Source organism: Haemaphysalis longicornis, unplaced genomic scaffold, assembly GCF_048455015.1.
Source record: "Haemaphysalis longicornis isolate Haplotype H1 unplaced genomic scaffold, Haemaphysalis longicornis Haplotype H1 scaffold_3, whole genome shotgun sequence".
NCBI lineage: Eukaryota > Metazoa > Arthropoda > Arachnida > Ixodida > Ixodidae > Haemaphysalis > Haemaphysalis longicornis.
In genome coordinates this window covers 38,295,981-38,306,814 of record NW_027526335.1, presented here as the reverse complement: position 1 = coordinate 38,306,814, position 10,834 = coordinate 38,295,981, and the positions used below count along the sequence as shown (strand labels likewise).

At 45.4% G+C, this 10,834-nt stretch overlaps 1 long non-coding RNA gene across 1 annotated transcript; it reads left to right on the top strand.

The window, feature by feature from the left end:
* The first annotated feature begins 338 nt into the window (after window positions 1-338).
* Window positions 339-10,471, top strand: LOC144173214 (uncharacterized). The gene is made up of 3 exons (XR_013323191.1): window positions 339-466; window positions 10,153-10,291; window positions 10,349-10,471. It is a non-coding gene; the product is annotated as an uncharacterized LOC144173214 (long non-coding RNA).
* The last annotated feature ends 363 nt before the right edge of the window (window positions 10,472-10,834 follow it).

Sequence of the window (10,834 nt, the reverse complement as noted above, 5' to 3'; positions counted from 1 at the left end):
GAGCTCGGATCGGGTGCCCCCGCCCGGTCCCAACAACTGGTGTCAGCGCTGGGATGACACGGTTGCAACAGAACCCACACTGCCAATCTACGCTTGGACATGTGCGTGCCGTGTGTTTACGTGCAAGCGTCGAAGCAGCGCGACCGGCGTATCTTGTCGATCTCGCGCGCCAGGAAGGCGTCTTGCGATTACCCCTGCGCAGAACTATGCGCTGTGGCCCAGATCATTCTTTATAAGGGGCGTGTGCACAGGCACGGAGACTTTTTTTAAGTGCGAATGCACTTTATAAGCGACCCCAAACCATCCACCGCCGGCGGCGGCGGCGGCGGCGGCTACCGCCACATGGGCTGAGCCGTGGAAGCCGCTGTGTACGGCGCCCGCATTCACGCACGGTTCCTGATGGGAGCGCCGGCGACTGCAACTGAAAGCAGGCAGCGCCGGCGATGAACGCGCCGCTGCCGATAAGGTGAGTGCCATGGTACAAGCTTTGTATAGCTTTTCGCCAAAAATGGTGTAAAAAAGATTAGTGTGTTGTCCTCCGGACCTTAGTGTAGACGTAAAAAGCTTCCATTGAATCCGTGAGTGAATAAGCTTTAAAATAATTTGGTACCGTCTTTATCACATTCACTTTAATATCACCGAGCGCAGAAAGAAAAGATCTGTAACGTATTTTGATTACTTATCTTTTTACATTATACAAATACCCTTGCAACCGATACATTCTCGCGCCCCCTTTCACTGCGGAGAGCCTGAAAGCTCTGTATGTTTTAGTGAACGCGCCAGTGGGAGTAGTTAAGGGAAATCTGGTGGTTTTAAACTTCACAAAAACCTCCAAATTATTGCCTTTGACTCGAGAAAAGCCGCAAGGCAGTTGACACGAGTAAGCGACTGCTGGGTAGAACGCAAAATACAGCGAAAGGATTTGAACGCCTCCCACAAAGCCAGGGAGGGAAACGGCCGATGCCGACTGCGCTTGTAGGGAGCTTGCCAGCAAGCGCTCCCTACAGATTTCTATTCGGTCAGAGTTCTACTTTTTTTCTCAAGACTCACTTCGAGCTTTTCAGCCGTATCTCGTCTGAACGACGCGAGACATTCAAAAGGTATCTTCGACAAACGCCATTGTCACCCTCTTTTCACTCCATCTGTTTTTACAACAGTTTTCTCAAAGCAATCTCACCTGTGTATAAGGGGCTTCCATTGTAGCCGTTTTGACCCACGCCACCACTTTCTAGCGTCTTCAAACTCACTTCCACGCCGTTTCCGTCCCGTGATATTCTTCCTGTATTTCGTGGGGCTTCAACCTTCATTTTTGCGTTCTATCAAAAACCGATTTCCTCTTCTTCTTAGAAGGAATGGCCTTATCCGCCCTTTCGGGCTTCCCAAATTCGATGTCAGCTCCCATCAGACCGGATGAAGTAAGTAAAGCCCCATTTCCAGAAACTCCTAAGTCATTTTTCAGTGCTGTGGGCTTGATTTTGTTGACCATGTTATTTTTTGCAGCGGGTTTCGCGTTTTTTTTTGGTACATTGTTTCCATTGCTACGTCTTTTATTACCCGGCCTTGAACGAGCTGCTCTGGGGTGTTCTTTTTGAAAGCTAGAATCTTCCCCGCTGCGCCATGTGTTGGAAAAAAAGTGCGTTTGCTCCGCAAAATACATTTGATGGCGATGATACAGGCAAGGTGCTCTTTTCTCGGCTAGCCTTTCGGTTTCCAACGACGCTGTTTTTTCGAACATTCCAGTGTTTTTCTGCAGGAACGTTTGGGGGGATAGGTAGAGCTTAGTTCCACTTGAAGGAAGCGTCTACTTGTTGTCATGGCTGTGTAATTCATATTTCTGAGGTATATTTTACGGTTCGAGTGAAGTCGGGAATTATTGTATTTATTGCTTGATATACAAGTCACGTAATGTTGTTTGGCTTCAAAGATATCCCTCAAATATTCTCCTCCTCAAAAGGCTGACAGCAGAGCACACTGGATACGAATGTATTGAATGATGTTTTCAAAGGGTATATTATTATACCTGGAGAAAGGTAAATCGTCTTGTGAAAACCGCTTTGTTATGCCTATGCGAATAAAGTAATACTTAAAAATCAGGTTCTCGCAGCATCACTTAATTAAACAGCTGGTGTGACTTGATAACAGCCGCAAAGCCCGTCATCGGCTAGCATAGCACACTCCGAAGTTTATGCGCTGCATGGAATGTTTCAGTGCGAAGACAAATGCGATAAAAGGACATTCAGGAGGTTGACATGGCAAATAGTGTTCCGCGCACTGATTTGACAAGAAATATTATTTCAAAACTCGCTGCTTCAGGTGGCGTGCATATCAAGGGTTCCGAAGATTTTTTATATCAGTGCACTACCACTCTCGCTACTTCATCTTTTAACAGTGGAGCTTTTTAAGCTTGAGCTGGGTCCGGTGGCATGAGCAAAAAAATGGCGTATGCGTTACCGTCAGCTTGGGCTCAGAGTCGCTCTAGGCTGGTGGCAGGCTGGGTTCCTGGCTGGGCACAGATTCTTATTTTGCCCGCGATTACTGGCGCCGGGGAGTCCGGGCAGGGCACTTCCCGGCCGCTAAAATTGCAGGGGTGGCACCGGGAAACCGGCTTGGTTGCAGTTGCAGTGCTTCTCACAACCAATTGCCGCTCGAAGAATGGGGCATTTTGTGTGTGTTACCAAATGATTTTGGTACGACATCGAGCTCATCATGTGCATGACAATTTAAGTTTTCTGCTAGTGTAGATGGTACACTACTGTCTCCGTCATTCGGCTGTGTGTAAAAAGGCAGGTCTGTCTGCGTTTGCTTTCCTGTTAAAATTGGGGTCATTAATATCTGCAACATGATTTTATAAAAAAAAGCACATTGTCAGCAAGAACATGCAAGTTTTCCTATGTAATGAATGAGGATATCTATACATAGTCATTTATTTATTTCTCCGCCATCTTCATCTCTCTCGTCCTCTATCCACGCTCTTTCCTCCCCTTTCCCTTCCCACACACAGAATAGCTGACCAGATATACTACCATCAGGCCGACCTTTGTGTGTTTTTTTCATTTCAATAAAACTCCTCTCTCTCTCTCTCTTGTGTTCCGCCTGTGAATGAAGCTTTGATTTATTAAATAAACCTAGTCTTTTTCCACCAACCCAATTAAGTAGATTGCTTCGTACTTTTATGGTTGCAACTGCACGCAGTTTGAATTTTGTTGCTACATTGCTTCGTAGAAAAACTTTTAGCTCAGTAAATGATGCACAACCAGGAAGCAGCAAACCCCATGTAAAGGGACACTAAAGTGTAAACGGAAACTGGCCTATATCACAAGATTGAGTGCAGTAAATAGAACTATACCACTCGAAGCAGAAGTAGTTGATAACTAACGCAGATAATGTCAAAATCTTGGAAAACGTTTTACCGCCCTATAGACCTTTTTACTCTGCATTTTGTGACGTCACAAATCTTGAAGAAGTGAAGCGTTTGATTAGTGGAGCTTGCCAAAATGTTTTTCTGAAATGAGTACTGAATTAGATGGGTCACGTAAATATACAATAATGCAGGAACGTTTGGTCGTGTTGCGCTTTTTAGTTTAGATATATTGCCCAGCCCAGTTTGTTTCAGTTTCGATTTCCTGGAAATATTTCTCATTGCGTACAAGCACTTTGAAAAGATTCCTGCATGGAGGTGAAAGCGAGAGCCCACACTACCCACTCTCAAAGCTAGAGCATGTATATGTAAAACAGCCAGCGGTAGAATTATGTATTAGCACAATTACTTGAAGCGAGATGGCGCACAACGGCATATATTCTCGACATCCTACCTACGCTATCACGTCGGCGTAAGCTATCACGTTTATCATTCTTTCCTAAACTGTACCGTCGCTCTTCGCTTCATGCTGATTTCGTTTCTTCGCCACCGACCATCTTTCCTCGACGTAAACATGACTTAAAGGTGACTCGCGTAAAATGCCAAACATGTAGGCATTCACAATCACTCATTCCTCGCACAATTGTTTATAGGAATGCTCTACCATTTCACATTGCAACTGTAACCGATCTAACCAAATTCCAAGATCTTCTACCACTCACATGTGTGTTAACTGCAATAAATATGTTTGCGTTGGTTTGTATAACAGTCATTTCCATCTTTTTGTTCTGTACGTTTTTTTCCTCGCACCCTCTTGTACTTACTTCTTTTGTCAATTAATGTGCTGTTATTCTTGTTTGCATTGTTCGTTTTCAATGTATCCTTCCCCTTATGTAATATTCTGCCAGTGAGGGCTTTTACGGGTAGTTTTGAATAAATAATAAGTATTCGGCATGTATTCTCGACACCTGATCCTAGTTGGCAGCACGTCCTTGAAAAGGAGCACCAGGGTCATGAAGCCCTGCCTATAGAGGGCGGGGTTTACGTGGGCACCGCCATGCAAGGATGACAAAAAAACCACCCTTATCAGATTGGCTGCAATATTTGCAATGAAAGTGACAGCCAATTAGAACAGGCGTTCGGGATGATGGCGAAAGTCGACGTGCTCCTTAACGTTGTGAAAAAAATGCAAGGGAAGTGCGAAAGAGAGAGAGAAATGCCAACTTTAAATATTTTTAGCAAACAAAGTATCATTAGTTGTCGAACAAAAGCTGAAAGAGCTATGAAACCTATGCTACTTCAGTTAAGACCAAAAGTTATTGTGCTCTGGTTTGAAATTTGGTACCTTTCCAGATAGTGCATGACTTGTACTTTGCGAAAGCGAAAAGAATGCATAGCTAGCAGTGACAGCCAGTTCATGCAAAGGAGTGTTCATTTACAGCTGTAAATGTGCTTACACGAGGAGCTAGGTGGGTGATGGGTAACAAATGCGTTACTGGCCGTCTCCTGTATGCTCCTCCTGTACACCGACTTTGTGCCAGCACGACAAACAAACTTTGTGTCCATGTTTTATCTCACGCCTCAACACTTAGCCTAGCCTAGCAAGGACGTCGCCCAGCGCCGCTTTTCCTCTAGACTTGCGCCGGTAGTGTAGCTCCGCCAATATTTTTCTATTTACTTTTCGATGGAAACAAGAACCATAACTCAGCCACAGCGCACTAGAAGATAGAGGTGGGTCGTGCGGGGAACGAAGCAATTGCAGACGCGGGTCCTTTTTGCGATGAAAACATTGTAAGGAGCGCCGGCGTGCACCGGAGAACACTTATTGCAGCCAGCTCTACCTAAACGTTTCTTAACGATGCTCAACAATTATTTAAGGTGTTTTATCAAACTTTATACCCAACAATTGATAAATAATAAGACTATTTAAGGCAATAAATGAGGATGAATTAAGCAAATAAAACCCGTGAAGGCCAGTTGTAAGCAGCAGCCGCCAGAGACGCTGCTTGCAGCAGGAATTCCTCAAATGAAATTTTCACACCAAAATTGACCCCCCGATTAGGCCCGGACGACACACCTCTGTTGTTTAATAGGTCAGCCAAGAAATGAGTAAAAATAACGCTTATTAAGCAGGGAACATTGACTCCTAGTGCTCAAAACATTCGTCTCCCATCTTCAATAAGTTCACAAGCTTATGCCACTTCAGGCATCGGAGTTAACGCATCTCAAATGACTGCGAGAATTAAAAAATATATATCTTTGACACATGGGCGCGGGGGAAAGTGTGGCGTGTGATGAACAAAGCCATCTGGCGGCCGGAAGCGATCCCCAATTAGTCTGTCAAAACTTCTCCCGCATAATTTGTTCTTAAGGATAAAAGGGGGCGATACTACGTGAGCTTCGAAGCGCTTCCGACAGCCCCCCGGAGCAGTTGAGGTAGATGGTTGTAACTCCCTCCAGAGTTTCGTAATAATCCACAACTTGGTGGAGTTCAAAGGGGCATCAAATAAACGGCTAAGCGTGATAATAATAGGAATTGCGGCCCTGCGTGTTCCAGCGCACGTGGCTTTCGCTAATCCATCTAATCCACTCAAAAAGCGCTGTGAACGAAAATGAAGCAGAAACAAAGAAGGCCTAATCCGCTTCGCGACTCCGGAAGTGACACACTTGAATGAGCTGCTGTACTCTGCGCGTTTATGTAGAAGCAAGTAGACACAACGAAGAATGACCATGGTGACCTTTTCCTTTAGAAGATCCGCTAATCTTCGGTCATAAAATTCGTTCTATGTCCAGGGAATTGTTTCGATGTAATAGAATGCTTCCCTATTTTTTTACTTTCAGCTTCGCTGATACCTAGCACACTCAATGATACAGCGGCAAAAGCATCGCTTAAGATGTCATTTCGCTGGTTTTACTACTTTGTTGGTACCTCATACCAAAGCCTACTCATAAAGCCACTAACTGCGATTAAAGGTTTCAAGACAACAAAATATGAAAATGTTGCCCTTGTATAAGTATTTTTTTTCGACAAGTATCTCAGAAAAAAAAGCATTTGAAAGCTTCTCCAGATACATTCCGCACCCGAAACACTTCCTTATATCTGCAGCGTGCAACTTGACCCATTGGCCGATTGTACTTTGTTTGAAGTAAGCGTGTTATTAATCCTGTGCAAAAATGAATCTTTTTTCCAAGAAATGCCCGATTCGTTACCTCAGGTTTGTTGCCGTTGTAACACTCAAAGCCCCGAGGTATATGGCGAGATTCCAGTTTTCTTCTGACAGAACAGAAAACCTGCATGACGACGCCCGTATAGTTCGCGTCAATATAGCACAGTAATAACCAGCCGTTCAGAGATTCCTCTAGAACTCGGAATCTACAGAAAGCATTTGTGTTTCGTACCTTCAATCTTATTAAATGCTTCTGCTGAGCCTGAAAGGCCTGTTTCGGGAACAAGCCGTGAACGTAACAACAAAAAGGTTCCTTTCACCTTTTCGTTTTTTTTAAAATGCAGAGCATTTCAGTAACTCACGATGTAACCCGCGTTGACGTCCGTAGTCCGCACCGCACCCCTCCTTACTCTATAAAACAAAATACTATCCGGCGCCGGGTTTCGATCCCCCGACCCTGCGGGCAGAACGCAATGTACATGGTGCTCTACCCACTGCGCCACCAAGCCGACACAGAATGGGACACTACGAACGCGCCTTATATCGTTGACTCATTCAAATTATTGCTGACGAGCGCTCTCTAGTCAGCAGTTGCCACAAGTGCAAAAACATCAACGTAACGCAAAATTCTTAACGTCGTGCGCCCCCGGAAATGCTCTGGATTTGATCGTGCCCCTCGCGAGGGGGATGTTTCACTGCGTCTTCTCTCGGTCGCGGGACCCGTGGCGCCATCTGGCGGAGGCGCGGCACAACTCGTAGCACTTTCTTTGAAAAAGCGCCTCGAAAGCGCGGCAAATATGAAATAGGGATGACGCGCTTTCGAGGCAATCCGCCGACGCGGCTGCTTTTACGATACGGCGCTCGATGACCGTGTTGTTGCGGGCAGGTTGTTGCGCCTTTGACGGAAATAGCTGGAAAGATGTGCAGCAGACCAACTTGCCACCGTGTTGCACGCGGAAGGGTTGCGGTGCTATTTACTGGCTTCTGACACATCTGAATAATTTCAAACTGTATCCACCACAAGTTTGCAACACACGAGGAGAGAGAGAGAGAGAGAGAGAGAGAGAGAGAGAGAGAGAGAGAGAGAGAACAACTTTCTTAAGAGCATCGGTCAGAAGATCGTGTGTAACTTGTCCTTTCTAGCTTATACGCGAGGTTCAGCACTCAGAGCTCCTCACAAGTATTGAAAATGCGTAGGATTCCATACAGTATTTTTAGGATACTCTCATGAAGACTGAACAGTCTAAAGCTACGTGCTAAATAGAGGGCCCCTACACGCGCATTGCAAGCAGGAAATAAAGCGGCTATCTTCTTTTTCTTTCGCTGTTGACTTGTATCAGGTTGATGTTTGCTTTTACTGTGCCCAATGCATCAATTTTTCCGCACCCTCACAAACGTCTTATCAGTAGGGTTGGAGGTGTTTGGGAGGCTTTCAAAGATCGTGTGGATATTTTCTTCGGGCTGTACGGCATACATTCCCTGCTTTACTTATTGGTTTTCGTTATGGCTGCGTGCACGAAGGTGCTGTCCGCAGCGTGCGTTAACTATTCACATGCAAATACAACGACAAGGTTTGTGCTACTCCCTCGGGACCGCGCTCCAGGCAATGTACCTTGTCCAGAGTACTGGAAGGCGGCTTTTGTGCTCCGAATTTCTGCCATAACCATCGTTATCATAACAATTATGACGTGATTACGGTGTTGAAGGTGCGATATACTAGCTAACGATCGGAATAAATAGTATACGTGCATACATTGCAAGAATCTAAACCGATTAATGTTTCCAAACAGCTCTTTATTGGTTACCACCTTTTCCTACGTCAATAAATTTCGTGCCTTTGTTGTGATTCTTGCCATTTCCTTCGGTAACGCACTACGGGCCGTGGCCCTGAAAGTATTAAAATAAATAAATAAATAAATAAATAAATAAATAAATAAATAACAATTTTGACATAATATATCCATAGGATTCTTCAACTCGTGCCCCAAATAACAAGAAAAGGAGGATGTACTGGAGCCCTTGTCGTAAAGACGACTTGATACACCATAGAAGCAGCGTCGTTACCGGCGCTTTATAGGTTGGCGTCATGTCAGACTTGGTTGCAAAGGAAAGCCATGTCGTGCAATGCGTAGCTCAAATTTGGTTCTCCCGGGAATGTACAAGCTCTCTCGTTCAATATCTAGCGAGGAAAGAATGGCTTTCGTGTCCCCACAAACCTGAGCTTCAGCGTGCATCTCTTCACGCTGGGTATCTTCAAGGGACACCTAAATTCAAGATGTAGGAGCGTGACACACTTCTCACAGCTGAACACTTTGCCCAAACATTGCGTCAGCACAAGTAGTGGTGCGTTTATTCCTAAGTAAAATATGCTCCTCTGCAATAAAACCTTTCTTGGCCCGTGCGGTGAGCTCAATGCTAGGGGTTCGAAAGACTTCGCGCGGTTTTCTCAAGAGCGGGCTCGTGAGTTGTGACGACAGCATCTGAATGTTTGAAGCCAAACTTTCTTTGCCTTAGCGCAATTGAAAGTTGGCCGAGTAGGTGATACATCTTAGAAAAAAGCGCGGAATAACCACCGTCCTGTATGTGCTTTTTCTAGGTAGGAGTCTATACCGCGCTTTATTTTCTGAGATGCTTCTTTTTCCCACTAAAGGCTACCGTCCACACCAAACAGCACTAAAAGAAAGCCAACTTTCTTCGACGATGATGGTGATGACCATGGATGAAATGAGATGTTTGAAACGCGAAGTTTTCTCTGAGCGAAAGCCATGCTTTCATAGTCCAAACTCGAAGTGCCAAATCCAAATTGTTATGTCCAAAACGCACTGTAGGGAAAGCAACTTACTTAATGGGTCTACACGAAGGCAGATCAAGCAACTTATGAAAAAAATGCGTCCCATGGTCTGAATCGAAGATGAATCCCTCGCGTTATGAAGCCGACGTCTATGCGTCTGTGCCATTCCGAAACGGTCGAAGCAGTTTGGGTGTTGAACTTTCACTTTGATTTTGAGTCACGCTGCATGGGAGAAATCTTCGCGTGGTAACCATCTTTCTCTTTAGCGGCTTTGATATTTATTTACGTTAAAACCTAGATACGATGTTAGAAACGGGGCAAAGGCGCCCTTGGAAATGTCCCTTTTGCGAAGATGCATATCTTACCGAGGAGTAGGGAAATGAATAAACCGGGGGGATGGAAAGAACGTGTCTGTACGGCTGCGCATGTGTAAGTGTTGTCTCTCTTCTCTCTCGCTCTCTATCCTTTCTTTCTCAATTTTTTTATTACTTTACATCACCCATGCATTATTCATTTGTTTGAAACTTTTCAAGCCCAAAGTTTGCAAGGCAGGCCGTTTGAACGCTTGAGGCGCTTTTAAGGGCCAGCAGCCGGAGCAACAGAAATGAAGACGAGGAAGCGCTCGTGCTGGTGTCACAAAACAAAGAGCACGCGGTGGAGAAGGAGGAGGAAGTGGAGGAGAAGCGTAACAGAGGTCGCAAGCGGGAGGCAGTTGGAACGCGGACCTCGGCGAGTTCTGTGCTGGGTGCGATCATCCAGGAAACTCAGAGCCGAGCCACATTTCACTCCTGACCTTGTAGACTGCCAACGCCATCTCTGCGCTGTCCTCACCACAGCCTTCGTCCATGACCGGCGAGCGCAGAGGCAACGGTGTCGCGTCATCTCGCGGCACTTCTCACCACGCGGCATGTATCGGCCACCACAGCGCCAACGACCATCGACCCAGCCACAGCTCGGAAGGCATCGTCCTCGCATGTGAGCCCGAACTATTTTGTGTGTAGGAATGTTAGCACGAAAGTTTTTTTATTCGAGGCTACACGAAGATTTCGCTGACATCTCTCCGTCACGGAAGTGATGCCTGTACAAAGAAGCAAGTGGCCTGTAAAGGGTGCACCCCTGCAATCAGGGTCTTCTTGCGGGGAAGCAACCTTTTGGTACGAAAGAGTACGTTATACGTGTTGTTCGTTTTCAGGTTCTATATTTTAAAGCGGAAGTGTTTTATGCCATGATACTCCAAGATTTCACTGAAGTCATATCCGTCACGGGAATGACGCCAGTAAGCTTTTGCCGAAACGACCCGCCAGCAGGACGTCGCCCGCCAAGAACACCCACAAGACCAGCCGGCGACCCGTAAATAACGCTCAGCTGCAGATTTGGCTGCACAGTTTACTTTCATGCTTTACTGATTCTTATGACAGAGGAATCAATCACAGTTCTTTTTATTATAGGGACTCTACCACAAAGAGTAGTTTTGCTTATTAATAATTAATAATTTTAATAATTCATAAAACATCAGAC